Consider the following 16,640-nt stretch of genomic DNA (forward strand, 5'->3'; position numbering starts at 1 on the left):
TTGTTATCAAGTACTGATGCCGTGCCTTAAACCAGGCATCTCCCAGAGGCAGAATTCCAGAACTGCTTTCCAGTTTCCTCAGGCACACACTGCTTACCCACCCCTCCACCTGAGCACAGGGAAAGCAGCAACACGAGTCTCCGAGGAGAACCACTGGGAAGAACCCAAAATACTTTTGCAGGCAAAACCATCAGGTTGTAGCTTTAGAGACCTCCTGTCCAGCATGGAAAAAAACCTGACTCTGGAGGGTCTTGGACCCTAAAGCTGCCACAAAGTCCAGATTCATCTCAAGCTGCTCTGAGCCACAGGGCAGTGTCATTTCCAGGGATGTTCCACACATGAGGCAGAGGAGGAAAAGATGCAGCAGATGATTCTTGGCTGCTGATGCCACTTGAAAAATAAAAAGCTGTTTGGGAATTTGTTCAAAACCAAAATGCTACTCCTGGTAGAGAGTTGTCCAAATGTTAGAGAGTATTAAAAAACAAAGGGTAAAACGCAGGATCATTCCTCACAAGTGCATGACAAATAATACAGCTGCCCTCCCTTTCTAAGTGACTGCATTTTAAAATTAATTTATTTGTGACTGTGGGTGAAATTTGATTTCTCACACAGCGTGAGCTTGCTCAGTGAAGGGAATGTCAGCTCCTCCTCAGGACTGACAAGGAGAGCTGCTGTAAATCAGCATTTCAGTGGAGCTGACAGAGTTGCCCCACTTATCACCTACTGCTCAGGCAGCTCCAGCCCGAGGAATCGGTCACACGGACTCTAATTTCGGGTATTACTGTGCATGTCTTTCAATCCAGCCCTGAGTGGCCAGGAAATAAGCTCTATAATTTCAGTGACTGCAGCCTACAAAGGTCCAAGCCAAGAATCAAAGCACTGGTGATTGCAATTAAACCCCAATCAGCCCGGCGGGCTGCCGTGATCCAGGGCTGGCTGCTCAGACCCACGGCAGCACCACTAAGGACCTTCTCCTACTGGAAGATTTTACTCTGGGGCTGCAATGACAGGGCAGCACGGCCACGGCTGGGAATTGCAAAGGCTTGCTCACCTCTTTCAGGATTTTACCAGCTCAGCTCAATCGACCAGAAGTGTGGGAAAAAAAAGTGCCCGTGAAGAATGAAGTGCAAAGCCATGAATGTAAAATGTGCCATCTGTGCTCTTGGCTTCATTCCTCCAGTTACATACGTGCAGATTTTCCTCTGGGCTTGCTGAGCTTTATTCCAGACTATGAAGCAAGAGGCCTTTTGTGCTCCTGGCCATCCCCTCCCCAGCCATTTCACTGGTCAGCCTACAACTGGTCCCAACAAGCAGAACCACAGGGTTCAGCCTGTGCTATCCCTGGCTTCCCAAAACCTTTCAACCTCTGAAGGACTTTTTCTTCCTTTTTTTTGCCAGATATAAAAAAGATGGCACTTTGTCTTCTGGACTTTCCTTCCTTGATCTTTCTCCTTTAAAAAAAAATTTCCTCTAATGGAATTAAAGCTCACACTGTAGATTCAAATTATAACTAAAGGATGGATTCTGATGAGTTCTGGCCACAGAAAAGCTCCTGTTGACTTTCCCTGGGGCAACATTGTACCTCAGACAAATAATTAGATTGTTTTTAAGGCTGACTTCTCACTGCTGATTTTTTTTTTTTTTTTTTGCTGACAGCCCATTTCTGCTGCATGTATTGCTGAGTTTCTTTTCTGCTGCAATAGTGGCACTTAATCTGCTTTTATATCTCTGAGGACATAAACTAATGAAGATCAAAACCTAAAGGCAACAATTTCTCCTGAAAACCCTTGGTGTTACTCTTGAAAGAAGCCAGATGAAAAAGTTGCAGAAAGCTCTGCATTAAAAAGTGTTGACTTTAACTCTGTGGTGACAAAGAAAAAGCCAGAACATACCAAAAACAAACAAGAAAATGTAAAGCCAGTCTCTCTTGAACAATTCCAGGGATGGCTCTGCCTTAATGAAAATCACAGTAAAATATTCAACAATTTCAGCAGGAAAAAGACTAGAAAATCCTATAGCATGTATCATTTTAAACTAAATTCACACTGGTGCCCTGTTTAACAGGCTCCCCATTTACACGGCAAGTGAAAGTCAACATCCCACAGTGATTTCAACACAACCTTAAAGCTTCAGGTTAACTCAGGGAGAAGAGTTCTTGGATGGGTGAGTGCAGCAAAACTAAACACTAAAAGTTCCCTTTGAACTTTCCACGGGCTTTTTAAGGATGAGATGGAAAAGTCTCTCCTTTGCTTCCATTAAAGCACTCAAACTCATGAATTTTTGAAGCAGCATTTGAAGGGTTTTACTGGGAAAGGATGCAGTGAGTGTAAACCAGAGCATTTTGGAAGAATTTCACTTGAGCCCCTGCTGGGTCTCCTTTGCTGGCTCAGTCACTTCAGGCAATCTCAGGCACAGGAACTGTCAACTGCTTTACCCCTCAATTCGAAAACTGAACAAATCCAGGCAGGAGTCTCTGCACAGCAGCTTTGCAATATCTCTGCAGCAGCATTTCTCTCCCCACCACCCCCAAAAAAATAAAAGAAAGCAAGCATTCCACTTCAGTTGCCTTTGCTTTCCACTGAAATGCCAACATTTCTCCGTGGCCTCCTTCCTCATTCCCAAGAACTGTGGGAGGTGGGAAAACAAAAAAAGGGAACATTTCAACGTGTCCCCCCTATTTATAAGCAATTCCTGCACCTCGGGAGGGCCCTGCCCACAGCCAGCCTGCCCCAGCCCCTCTCCCAGCCCCTGCCTGCAGAGCTGCCAGACCACACAAAGCAACCTGGAAAACATCTGCCAGGGACAGCAGCTTCCTGCCAGGAACAATGGAGAGATTAAGAGACTGGTGGATCCTGGGCAACTGAGAGTCACAAATCTCCCCCTCCTCATCCCACCCCACGGCTCCTGGCACGGCCAGCTTGGGATGGAGCATCAGGAGAGGGAAGGAGAGGCACCTGACAGCAGAGCAGAGCCACAAGTGACTTCCAAGGCAGCAAGGATTTGTGGCAAAAAAAAGGAATGACAAAGTCCCAACCCACAAACCCCATTGACAACTTTATCTGCCCCTTTTCCCACATCTGCAGGCTCTGCTGGACGTGCTCTGAGGCTCACCAGCGTTATCCTGGGCATCTCTACTCAAACCACCAAGCTGCTGGCTCAGCACCCTTCAGGCACACACCTCTCACAGGTCTATTTTTAGAGCAGAGCTGGGGTCACTTCTGGCCACTGTAGGGATCACAGAGCCAGCACTGGCACCAGACTAGAGACATATGCAGAACCTGCAGTGGAGTTTTACAAGAGATGCTCACAAGGCCCGGGCTGCAAACAGAAACTGTGGTTGGGTGGCACGGGCTGGGCAAAAGGAATGGGAAATGTTGCAATCCTCCATTCCCATGGCCACTAGGACTGCAGGGAAAGAGGAAAAAAAAGGATAAAAAGAGAGTCCAATCCTTACACAGACAGCACTCCACAGTCAGGAATCCTGAAAGCAGAAGTAATTGTCACTTGCGTTTAATAACGAGAGGGAAACGGGGAAAAAATTAATAAGAATAATAAGCAGGCAGCTTATCCTAAGCTCATTACAAATGGTTTCCCAGCCTGCAAAGAGAGATTTAAGAAATGATGACACTGCTACCCCTCCTGCCCCTCCCTGCTCTGCCAAAGCAAGGGTGGCCCTGGGCTGTGTTTTACTGTCCCTGTGCAAATCCAGTGGTGCCAAGGGGGTGAGGATCCAGTGAAGCTGCCAGATGCAATACTGAGATGCTTTCTGCTCCACCAGCCCTGCAGATTTGGAAGAAAGGTAGCAAATAGCTGCAGGCAGCAACTTCTTATATTTCCTCTGACGTTTCCACTACGTTCTCAGACTCAGATCGTGACTCTGCACGAGGCAGCAGCTGCTTAGTCAAAAGCTTCCTGAGGAAACCCAGAAACATGAGAATACAGCTCCACAGCCTGCATCTGCTGCCATTCTCAAAGCACACACTGCTGCCTGAGCCCCTGGGGAATAATGGGAGAAAAGGGTATAAAAGCAGTATTTGACTCCTCTCTAGTGAGGATGACACGCCTGGATATCAGAGGATAAATTACTGGGGGAGGAGACAGAGCAGGTCCCTCACCTCTTAGCTGACAAAGTTTGTGGAGATGTATTGGGCTTGGACTTACACAGAAGTTGGCAAGTTTCTGGCTCCATCAATGCTCCATCACTGGATAAACTGTGCAGCAAAGTCAGGACCTGGTGTGCTGGAGGCACCGTGGAGGGAAAGGTTTTGTGGGAAATAAACTGACTTCAAAAACAAGAGGTAAAGTGAAGTAGCAGCCATTACAGGACAAAAAGCACCTGGATCCAACTCATCTTTCTGTGTCCTGCCATCACTAATTTATAGTGCTACAGTGCAAACACCAGGGATGTAAAACCTGTCATCTCATCATCACCTCTGAACAGTTACGAGAGACACCTTGAGCCTCCAAAGAAATATCCAGTTTTTCAGCAATAACTCAGTTGCAGAGCTATTCTCAGGGATTAACAACTGCCCAAATGGTCCTTCAGGCTCGGGAAGGGGCACTTGGCAGTGACTAATCTCTGGAAAATCTCTGTCATTAGTAACACCAGGAGAGGAGCATCAGAAGTAGCCTTGTGTTGGATTTTTCTATATTGGGTACACAAGGTATTCTATTGCTGTCAACAGATGCTGGATCAGGACCCAGGCTGTTATGAGACCACCCCAAAGAGCCTGTGGCTCTGGGAGAGGAAAGGTGGACTCCACACACCCTGTGCTGGGGGAACCCCTCAGACACCTCTTGCCTGCCCAGTGAGATTCCAACAGAGGTACCTGAAGCCATGCACAGAAGCACACTACACCCTCGGTGTTTTTGGTTAGTTTTGGGTCTGTTACCCTGCACTCAGTGTTTGCCTGTTCTCCACAGCACTTGTTGCAGAGTGCATTCTCCTCACAAATAAAAGGAGGGCATTGTCCACATGCCCCCCGAGCTGGGACTGTCACACACTGGGCAGCCCCTGGTAGCAGATGGAGGCCCTGAGCTAATGAAGCATTTAAACACATCTTTAACTAATTTTAAGCACCGAAGTAGTCCCACTTACAGCTCCAACTGGCCATTCCCCTTTGCTTCGAGATAACCTTTTCATGTTCCAAAACTGATTGTGCTGCATTCAGAGGTATGGGATTCCATCCAGAAAAACCATGTGTGTTGAAATTCTGCTTGGCTCCCGAATTCTGAGAAAATCCTCGATGAAGAGAAGTGAGAAACGAGATAAAAGGGACATCATACTTAAAGGTTTCAAGCCGCTGGAGGCTCTGCCTTGGGGCAGTTTTTTGTGACCAGGCTATTTACCAGCATTAATCTTCGGTGATTTGAGCTCACAACTCGGGTCATCTGCCTGTCTGGGCTGGGTTCAGACACAGCAGCGTGTCAGTGGCAGAGCAGCTGCACCAGTCCAAGTGCACAGATGGTGAGGACGCAGCTCGATTCCTTCCTCCCTCTACTTCCCTCCTATCATTTTCTTTTCTCCACCTCCCCCCCTCCAATGCTTTGGTCGGGGAGGGGGAAGGAGAGCTACTTAGACCTCAGCATGCCTGAAGAGCAAATTAAATTCTCCTTCTAATTACTTCCTGAGTCTCTGTCCTGGCAATCTGTCCTCACCCCAGACGGAAGGCAACTGCTGCTGCACAGCTGGCCTGGCCCTGGCAGAGCTGGGGGGTGAGTGGCAGGCAGGTGTGATGTTGGTTTGGCTCACCAGCTGCAAAGAAAGCGAGGGAGGAAACCCTGCCCATGGGCCGAGCAGAGTGGGATTTGAAAGCTCTTCCTGCAGGATGGCTGGTGGTTCAATCACAGCAAAGCCTGAGATGTATTTGTCCATTAATTCCTGGATCATGCCAGTTGACACATTTACACTTTTGCTACAGCTAAAAACTCAGTGCTAAGTAATAGATACCTTTGGCTACTGTAAATGCATGGGCATCCCTTGACTTCACATGTGTTCATGTAAACCCTGCACTTATAATTCCTTCCAGAACTTCCCCAACTCTGCAGCACGACAGTCCAAGCCCTGGCTCACCACCTGCAAAGCAAGACATGAGCACTGAGATTTCTTTGCAACACCAGAGTCACCATTCCCAGACATCTCCTGTCACCACCCAAAGCACCACAATCCATTTAACCTCCTCTCAGTAAGCAAAAAACACAATAAATTAGGAGCTAAGCTGAGTCTTGGTCTGAGAGGGATCTGCAGCACCAGCATGCTAAAGGTTTTGTTCCCATGGCAGGAAGAGGGGGGCTTTGCTGTGGTCAGCAAAACAAGGTGGTTTTAAAACATAAGCAAGTCTCTCTTCACTTCAAACACCCCCTGTGACTTTGATCACCCTGACCAAGGGCATCATCTCCCAGCACTTTATTCCAGCACACCATGCTGGGCTGCTCAGTGGCCTGAACTGTCTTCAAATTCCACTAAATCCACAGTTTCTTCCTGTTCTTTATAAGCTTAACAAATCTGCTCCGTTGCTGTCTCATTTGTAGGGGCAGGCAGGACACTGTCAAGGCAGCAGATGCAGGAGTTCGAAAAAAATAAATAAAAATCAGTGGGGAGGGGGACCAAAGCAAATGGCTTTTATTTGCTTCTGCTTCTGCCTGGGGTCTCTGAATGTGTGCACAGAGCTCTGGGGCAGCCCAAGCAGTAGCAATGGCTGCCTGAGCTCCCTCATGCCCCTCCAGGAGTTCTCCTAATCACTGTGGCCACCCCAAACCACAGCCCACCTCTGGACTCTATATGGGATCATCCAGTGGTGGAGAGTTGGGTCACACCCAAAGCTCAAACCACGGGGGATCCTGCCCCCAGTTATGTAAATATTGCTCAGCAGGGCTCCTGGATAAAAAGCCATTCTGAGGTCTTCAGGACTCAGAATGTATCTGAGATATCAGATATATCTTGCCAGGCTTTGGAAAGCTCAGGTTGAGAGAGCAGGAACCCCCAAAGATGTGCCTGTCAGCTGTTCCACTGGGCTTCCTGACCGTGCAGCATTCTCCACATTCCTGTAAGAGCATGAAGGAAGGAGCTTTCATGGATGTGTCCCAGCTGTTCAAAGCCACATCCAACCCTCCCAGCAGCTGATGCTGATGGGATCACCCCACAGGGGCCATCCAGGGTCTGTCTGGATGTGCCTTTTCCTGGCCCAAAGGAAGGGCAAGCCCCACACACTTCTTCCACCAGCTGTGTCAGCATAAGAAAGACATCACCCAGACACCCAATGTGTCTTTCCAGGAGTCATATTCCATTTAATTCCCCAAACAAGGCTGCAGCAGGCTCTAGGAGGACACGTGAAACCTGCAGAGGGGTGGTCCCTGTTTCAAGAGCAGAGGCTCAGCCATCTGCCACCCACCATGTGTCTGCATGTTCACCCACACCCATCCGTGTGCAGATGAGCACCTGCATGGAAAACCAAAGGAAAAACAAGGAATGCTTAGGAAGGAGCCTAGTTCAGTTAATTCTGAACCTTTGCTGCCTACCAAACCCACTCCAGGCTGGAGCCTCCAAAGGGTTCAGAGCTCCACACACAGGAGCTCATGCTCAGCCATGCAGTGATCTGCAATTTCAATCTGCTTTTCTCATTCTTCCAGATTTTAGGGCCAGCAAGGAACTTTTCTACTTTGCCCAGCTGTGGGAGAAGCAGAACATCCTTCTTTCACATGGGCTGACAACAGAATATCTTTATTTTTCAAGCGTTTTTCTTCTCCTGTTGTTTAACACTGAATGGAGAAGCTGTTGAAAGAAGGCGAGCAAAGAAGACAAATAGGAGGGACACATTCCTCCCAAGCATTCATCACCCCCCTTGCTTGAATGAAAGGAAAAGCAAAGCAGGGAGGAGAGGAAGGAGCACCACATTTTTGCCTAAACACGCAGATCATGGGTAGTCTCTACAAACTTTAATTCTTACAGCTTCCAGCAGCACAAGGATTGCTTTGGCAACAGTGGTGCTCAGTTTTAGTTCTTTTCCCCCCAAACTGGAGATTTAACTGAGTGTCTGGAGAGGTCTGAGTACCAGGTAATGAAGAGGAATGTCCCTCATTTAGTCATAAAAAGCAAGTGTTAATGTGCAGGGCAGGGTCTGCACTTAGTTTTGTGTCTCTACTCTGCCTAACACAGGGTGGTCTTGGTGCCTCAACCCAGGGGCTTAAAGGCAGAAAAAAAATCACCAATAAACAACTAAGGCAGATAAATGAGGGACTGGAACTATTTGTTAAATAAGCATGACAAAGGCTACCAGAATTAGCATCTATTAGCATCTAGAAGTTCCCATATGCTACAAAATAATTATGAGAGCCGGGATTAAAATGAGAACGATCAAGAAACCTTCATGGGAGTTTAGGAAAGACCTCAACAGTATTCAGAGGGAGATAACAGGATCTGCAATTCAGTTGCATCTCTCATTAAACATTGTTAAAAGCTCCATGAAAGGGAAATGAAGTTAACTGAATTTAAATCAGCTAATAAATATTCTTTTCCCAGCAAAAAAAAAAAAAAAGTCAAAAGGGATGACGCCAGGAGTGTATTACCAATGTTAAAAACTTGACCCTAAAAACAGCAGAAGAATTTATTGTATGTGAAGATGCTAAGCATAAACCTTGCATCTTGTTCCTGGCTGGGATCATTCTTCAAATCAAATATTCAGGTAAACTGAGAAGTCCCTGACGACTCTAACAAAGTATAGACAGTGCTGCAGATGGGAAAAATTCATCTTTTAATCTGGATTAGTATTTTCTCTCCTGTCTGTGTAACTGTAGACAATTCTGGTAGTCATACAAAACACACACTTAAGCCTGAGTATCTCCAGGAAATTGTTTAATAATGATAAATGAACAAAAGTCATGCAGAATAAAATGGAAAATCGACTCGTGCTGGAATTATGCATTACAGAATTAATTTGGGAAGGATGCTGTAAAGCCAAATGTGATCCATGCAAGCAAATCTCACTAGCTGGGGCCAACATCTGGCTTCTTATCTGAACCTTCCAAGCTGCTTCTCAGTTATACAAAACTGGCTTGGATATTTCATGAGACTCTCAAATTTTCCAATACTTTCTGTCTTCAGGGATGCCAGGATTACTACAAGAATGTCTTTTTCCTGGCACTTTGGAGTGAGTCAGACCTCCCTGACAGGACACACTACGGGATAATTCATACCAGGGACTTTATTTAGGAGGAGTGGCTTTGTCATGCCAAGCCAAACCAATCATCTGTGAAGTCTGATAACCCACTGACAGCAGCCTTTGCCTAGTCCTCCAGGGCAAAAATGGAAATAAACTTGGAAAAAGAAAACAACCACAAACCCCAGCAAAACAAACAAACAAAGCCACGACCACAAAGTCACAGTTGCCACCACAGAGAAGTCAGGGGTGCATCAAGGCTCTGTGCAGGATCCTTAGGGCCCATATTTTTAAAAACTAGTTGATGCTACAAACCCAAGTCACACCTATGCAGACAGCAGTGGGTGCTTCCTCACAGAGGAAAAACTGGATATGAAATTAATTTACTCACTGTAATCAATGAAAAATCACCAAATGCAGTTTGCTGGTATTTCTCCAGATCAGGATATAAGTAGATAATCAAAGGAATAAGAAGTGGCCCTCTGTTCTTCCTGGAGAGAACCTCACCAGAATATTTTACAGGAAGAAAAATTAATATAGTGGTGAAAGGAAAACCAGCAGTACTGGATTACAGAGGGGCTGGATGAGCACATCCAAACTGGGTTAACACACTTTCTGGAAGATCACTTAACTTCTCTCAGCTTTCTGATCTCCTTTGCAACCAAGACAACAAAATTTCACAGTTCTTTTTCTTCTAAATCTCCACATCAAATGGACAACACAGGAAGTGAAAACCTTGCACCAAGTCACCAGATGAGGAAATTTTGGGACTCAAGTTACACTTAATTAAAAGAGGCTCATCCTTAAGCCAGCTCTGTAAATGCTTTTCAATGTTTTCCCTGCCTGCCCTCCAATAAACCATTCATGCTGAAGACAAACAGTCTCCAAACTTTTAAAGCAGCCACTGTGAGTCAGAATAAAAATACTCCTCCCTATCTAGCAACAACACACCATCTTGGAGCCCTTATAACTCCACCTGTTCTGCAGGAAGAGCATGTCTAACTTATATGACTCTGGTTTATTCTGGGATACAACGAGAAATGGAGTGGAGGAAAGATGGCATGTTATGGCACCAAACCACTCAGGGGTCCCACCAGGCTTTTCATGAGCTGACCCACCTTGAATATGAAAACAGAAACCAGCACACAGCAGCACCATAACAAAACAATTAAGTTCAAAATCGCAACATCTTTATATTCTTGGAACCACGTTCTAAAAAAATAACTTAACCCCAAAGAAAGTGATTAATTCCAAACACAAGCAAAGGTGAGACCTTGGACTGAAGACTTGCTGGGCCTGACCCAAAGCTGCAGCATCTCCCACATTTTGGATCATGGCCCTGAGCCCTTCCAATCCCTTTATGCATCACCTACAACTTCAGCAGAGCTGCACAACTCTTTAACTTAAGCAAGAAATCAGTGTTGTGTCTAGACTCAGCAAAGGAAGAAGCAAGAATATCCAAGAATATCCATTAATTTTTTTTTTCCCACCAGTAATGGCTGGAATGTAAAGCAGGAAAACACCCTGAGCCTGCTGCTTTCCAGCTTTTCCTCCAGAGGAGATTCCCACATGGGTCCAAGGACACAAATTAACAGAGTCAATGCAAACCCAGCAATATTTCCAGCCTGGCCTGCTGAGCTCACCCCAGGAGTGTCTTCCATCACTTCCCTACTCCCATATTCCCTCCCTGCGTGATCAGAACGGCATTTCTTTTAAAGTACAATGGCCCAAGTGTCAGCTGCCAGCAAGATAAGTGATCAAATATCTCCTGGATCAGCAGCTAAGGATGGAATAGTATTTATTCCTTCATCCAGTCCATCTCCTTCCATACAGGAGGCAGCAGGGAATGACGGTCCCTTCCAGCAGACCACAGCGGGCAGCTGAGCACGGGAGCTGCCCTGCTGACTCCAGAGCCTTGTTTCCAAAACCTCCACCCTGACCCCCGGGCACTAGGCCAGGGGAGGTGTGACCCTGAGCCACCAGCCCTGCAGAACATCTTCCAGGGCTCTCTGTGAGCTTTACACAGCCCTGACCAACAACCCAACCAGCATTTTTCAGGGAAGATTATTTAGCTTCACTCCAAGCAGCTTGTCTTGATGTTCAAGTTACCCTCTCTAAGTGAAATCTAGTTGCACCCTCTTGCAAAGGCTAAGAGATTATTATCTTTTGAGCACCCACACCTGAAAGTGCTGGTGTCTTTGCTTCTTAGATTATCTATGTTAAGCATTTTTAATCACTCCCCAGAAATGCCCCTTTGCTCTCCTAAGCAGCTCTTTCCCTTCCCTCAGAAACTTTCGAAGGGCAGGTGTCCCCATATTTAAGCCAGGGAGCCAGATGCACCTACACTGCACATATAAATCTTGTTATTCTTCCATTCCTAACTGGAATATCACGGCCAACTGAGCTGTGTCGTGTCACTGCTTCCCTGCAGCCCTGCCCGAGCACGGGCCCTCCATTTGTTCCAGCCCTGTGACTGCGGGTGCTCCTTCACACCCAGTTCACACGTTAACCCATCATTCATTTGCTTTTCCCATTCCCACTCCTCGGTCTCCTCAGATTGTTCTGCACCAGTGCTCTGCCTGCCCAGGGACAGCTTATTGCCAGCAACTGCAGACACACGAGTTTCACACATGAAAAGGTAAAACCCACTGAGCTTTGTTCCCTCCTCAGTTGGCATCGCCCCAGCTTCTCTATCACACCACCCTGAGCAGAAATGCTTTCCTCTGGTACAGGAGAAGCTTCACCACATTCCCCAAAAGAGCTGCTGCTTTGTCTGCTCACACCATCAACATAAGGGCACCTCTGGGGTGATATCCAATATCTCTGGGATCACCACTGTGCCCCAAACCACTCCTCAGCCTCCCAAGCAGATTGAATTTCAGCCTGAGCGACACAAAGGAGGATATTGTGGCTATCTGATGGGCAGAAAGGGGTTTGGGGTTTACAGTTCCTGGGAGTTTTCAAACAGTCACAGGGAAACGTGACAGAAAGTAAACATCTTGCCGCTGAAAACAGCTCAGAATAGAACTGACATCTCATTTTTGTCAGGCTCTGTCTTTGTTTCGGATCCATAATCATTAAAAGAAACAGATTTCCAACTCAATTGTCCAAGCAAAGGAATGCCCAGCCCGGCTGTGTGGTGTTTTCAGAGTTAGCTGTCAGGTTTTGTTTAGCATTCTGCACCGGTCCTACGCTTCGGCTCGCCTGGAAATTTTAAATGCAAATGTATTTGCGGGGTGGCATGTGAGAACAATATCAGAATTTTACCTCACACAACAGCTCCTCTCTCGGTTCCATTCAACTCCCTTTTCCTCCTTCCCTAACACAGAGATCTTGCAACTACTAAAAAAAAGAAAAAGGCTGAAACAAGAAAATCTTTACCTATTATTTTTTCCTACAGAAAGACTTTCCCAGGCCCCTCTGCTAAAACAAATCTAAACAAACCTAAACCACAGTTTAAATAATGCTTTAAAATCGCCTACGACTCCAACCTGAGACGCAGAGCAGGCAAGCAATTTCTTTAATAGCAGGGAATAACAGCACTTGATTCAAATCATCCCCACGTAGTATTTTCCATCTTCCAAGGGCTAAATGAGCACTGGATAATTAATCACTGTTCTATCCACACCCCAAACTTGCCAGTGGTATCCTGAGGAACCAGGGGAGAAGCAAACACCTCGGAGAGGATGTGCTGCTGGCCAAGGATTTGTCATCTGCTCCTCCTCTTTGTGCTCAGTGTCAATGAGTCCCGGGCCACAGATGAAGGCAGATAATTACCAGCTCTCATAACTCAACAGTTCCTTGAGAGGCTGTGACAGGGCTGTTGGAGAGGCGACTTTTTCACTGACCTTATTACGAAGGCATCTCTCGGGCAGTGACGTTGGACCACTTCAAACAGGGCTCAGGGATCAGAACCAGAGCTCCTGGTTTTCCTGCTGCTGGGAGGATGTTGTTGTTGCCCACACGTGGGACCAGCCGCTCGTGCAGACCCGGGCACGGCTCAGCAGTTTGTGCTGAGCTCCACGGGGTCAGAACACATTCTAGAAATTACAGTGCCTCCGTGCTGCAGCAGCACAACCTCCAATCCTCCCTTTAAACACCAGCTTTTTGGGTTGCATTTGTGGTTTATTACCAAACACACGTGCAAGAGTGATACTTTAAAGGAAAATAAAGAAGCAGGTCGAACGGTCAGCAGGCACAAGTGATCAAGCCTCCAGCTCTGGACCCATCCACCTTGTTGCAGTTTACATCCATTGCAGTATTTAACTCTATTGTTGAAAGAGGAAATACTATTTTTAGCCACTACCTATCACTTTTGTTCTGAGATTAGGTGCCACATTGAGTTCTGTTACTGATCTTGCATTTTTTTCATATGCATTTACAGAGCTGTTCATTAATCCTGATGGCTGCAATTTTACTGGCGTGCTTTATTGCAGCTAGAATTTACAACTATAATTCTATCTGTTGTAAAAATTAAAAGGAAATGCCTCCAGAAGGGAAGTGGCAGGAGGTCTGACTGCAACCCAAGGCTCATAGTTTTTCAAGTGCTCAGGGTTTGATCTTCTTAAGCACTGAAGATTCAGACCTTGGGTTACACAGATACGTCTCCCTCACTGTCCCCCAAAGCACTCTGAATATAAGACTTTGAAAACTGAAAAGAAAGGCCTGAAAATCCAGCAATTTTCTCTGGAGCGTAAGCACAGGTCCAGGAGTGTTTGAAACCTGGCTCTGTCTCCGGTGATGAGCAAGTACTTCTGGAAACTCCTCTGACACTGTCTGCTCTGTAATGTCTTTCTTACTGTGCATCCAATGGGAATGTGTCTTAATTCCATATTCCTTCCAGAGTCTTCCCCTAATTAGATTACTGATGAGAAAGGATGAAGTATTAAGTCATTCAATCAATGGGGTATGCTATAAATATGAAACCCCTGTCAATACACGTTCCATAGTAAGTCCCATATTACTCACCTACCCCAGAGGAATCAGAGTATTCACCTGACTCCCAGAACAAAGTTTTACCTCCACTTTGGCTACAGAAGTTACAAAGAACAGTTTTGCCAGGCAGCACCACAGCTCCACATCCATCTCTGCACTAGATGCCAGGTGGGTCCATTATCCTACAGCTCTCCTATACTGAACTACTTATTTTATTCAAGTGGTAAGAAAGCTGCCTGATCACCACCTAATTTCCCTAAAAGCTAATAGATGCGTGAGACAGAATCAATTACAAGTATTTATTTTAAATGAAGCATCGACATTTAGCTTTAGACCTGTCTTTCCATTATTCATCAACGTGTTAGTAAACACATTGTTTCCTGCAATTTACCGTGAGATGCCTACAAGTACACTGCCTGGAAACGATGAACATCAGAAGAGCTAAATCATTTCCTCGAACCTTTTTCTAAGGCTCTTGTGGCTTTTACAATATCAAAACACTGGCACACATCCACTTTAATGTATTCCTGAAGAATACGAAGACGCCGGACCTTTACCAACGATCGCTTACGAGCTGCCAAAATTAACAGGGACCGCACACACAGAGAAAGGGACAAGCCCATCTCCTGCAGGAGCTGTCGGAGATCGTGCACTCCAGGGTGGAAACATGCAAAATCATCCTGCAAAAACCATCTCGCTCAGGCACAGAGGTCTTACTTGCGCGAACAAGGCTTACAGCTCCCAGCCCCCAGGAATCACATCGGGAGCCAACTCCAGCTACCTGAGATCGCTATTTCAGACTGGAAGAGAAGGAGAGCAGCGTCTGCACAAACACCGACCGAATATTCACGCAGGGAGCAGAACCTGCGAGCCCGAGCTCCAGCATCCCCAAGGACCATGGAGCGCTGCCAGGGCTGCGCTCCGCCGCCGCGAACAAAGCCGGGAGCCCCCCGAGCCCACCCCGATCACCGGGAGGTCCCCGGGGCCGCTCCCCGAGCCCCGTGCCCGGCGGGGAGGGGCACAGGGTCAGCCCCTCTTTGCCTCCCCCAGCTGTGCGGGGCTCGCAGAGCCGGCGGTGCCATCGCCCGCTTCCCCCCGACCCCACTCACCGCGCACGACCCCGGGCAGCGCCGCCGGGGGCAGGAGCCGGAGCGCCCTCCTGACAGCCCGGGAGGGTGCGGGGGCCGCCGGGGGCCCTGCCCTGCCGAGCCGTGTCCCCGGGGCCGGGAGCGCTGCTCCGGGCTCCCGGCGATGCTGAACGCGGCAGCCGCGCCGGCGGGGCGGGGACGGGCGGGCCGGGGACGCCCCCGCCGCCGGGAGGGGCACGGGGAGGGACCCGCCGATACAGCAGGACCGCAGAAATCCCCAATCTGCCCGGCCCCGCCCCGGCAGGGCACGCCCGGACACCCGCGGCTGGGAGAGGGTCGCGGCGGGGGCTGTGCCCGCTCCGGCCGGGCATTGTCGGGGCAGCCCCGGCTTGTCACAGAATCACGGGGTGTGCTGAGCTGGAAGGGACCCACAAGGTTCATCGAGTCCAACTCCTGGCCCTGCACAGGACCAGCCCCAGGAATCACATCCTGTGCCCCAGAGGATCATCCAAACCCTCCTGGAGCTCTGGCAGCCTTGGGGCTGTGCCCACTGCCCTGGGGAGCCTGGGCAGTGCCCAACCACCCTCTGGGGGAAGAACCTTTTCCTGAGATCCAACCTGAGCCTGCCCTGACACAGCTCCAGCCATTCCCTGTGTCCTGTCCCTGGTCCCCCAGAGCTCAGTCCCTGCCCCTCCTCTGCCCCTGCCCAGGCAGTTGGAACTGATCTGCCCTCTGTCTCCTCTGCTCCAGCTGAACACACCATACAGCTCCTCATACTCCTCACACAGCTTCCCTCACCACCTTCACTGCCCTCCTTTGGGCACTCTGTAATAGTTTGATAATATCTCTCTTACAGCCCAGCTGAGGGGCCCTTTCCCTGCTGCAGCCAGGGAAACAAGGGAGGAGCGGGCAGGCAGCCACACACACACACACACACACACACACACACACACACACACACACACACACACACACACGTCATGCCTACCAGGAAGGTGCAGGTGGAGCAGGAGCACATCCACACAAAGGTCCAGCAAAGGTGGTGTTACTCAAGGAGACACGGTGCTGCTCCAGCTGCTCCAGTGCCGGAGGAGCTGGAAGGCCACTGGGAAGCATCACCCCTTCTTCTGTCAGCACATGGACCTGTGTGTGGGGAGATCCACAGCAAAAACTGGTGGTTTTGCCAGAGCTGTAGTTCGTAGATTTGCTCTGATTTACGGGATTTTAAGTACACCCCGCAGGGATTCAAAGCAAAGGAAGTTTTACACAAATCAGTCCCACCTGGAGTTCCAGCCACATCAAATCATAGCCAGGTTGGGGTATCTGGCAGGCACGTTTCTTTGGTTTCCTACCTGCCTGAGGGAGTGACAGTGCCAAGAAAGCTCAAATGTTGGGTGTTAATGACACAATTTCATGTCACAGTACCACAGGCTTCAACACATGGAGTCTCCTGATCTCAGAA

General features: G+C 48.1%; 1 protein-coding gene across 4 annotated transcripts in view; it reads right to left on the reverse strand.

The window, feature by feature from the left end:
- PRR5 (proline rich 5) overlaps positions 1–15,351 on the reverse strand; it is a 76,970-nt gene extending 61,619 nt beyond the window's left edge. For 2 of the 4 annotated variants that reach the window (XM_064654068.1, XM_064654067.1), the window contains exon 1: positions 15,200–15,336. The gene's annotated coding sequence lies outside the window, so the exon portion shown is untranslated. Of the gene's footprint in view, positions 1–15,199 lie in introns of all 4 variants that reach the window. The other 2 variants (XM_064654070.1, XM_064654071.1) reach the window with 2 other exon arrangements.
- Positions 15,352–16,640: the final 1,289 nt, after the last annotated feature.

Source organism: Pseudopipra pipra, chromosome 5, assembly GCF_036250125.1.
Source record: "Pseudopipra pipra isolate bDixPip1 chromosome 5, bDixPip1.hap1, whole genome shotgun sequence".
NCBI lineage: Eukaryota > Metazoa > Chordata > Aves > Passeriformes > Pipridae > Pseudopipra > Pseudopipra pipra.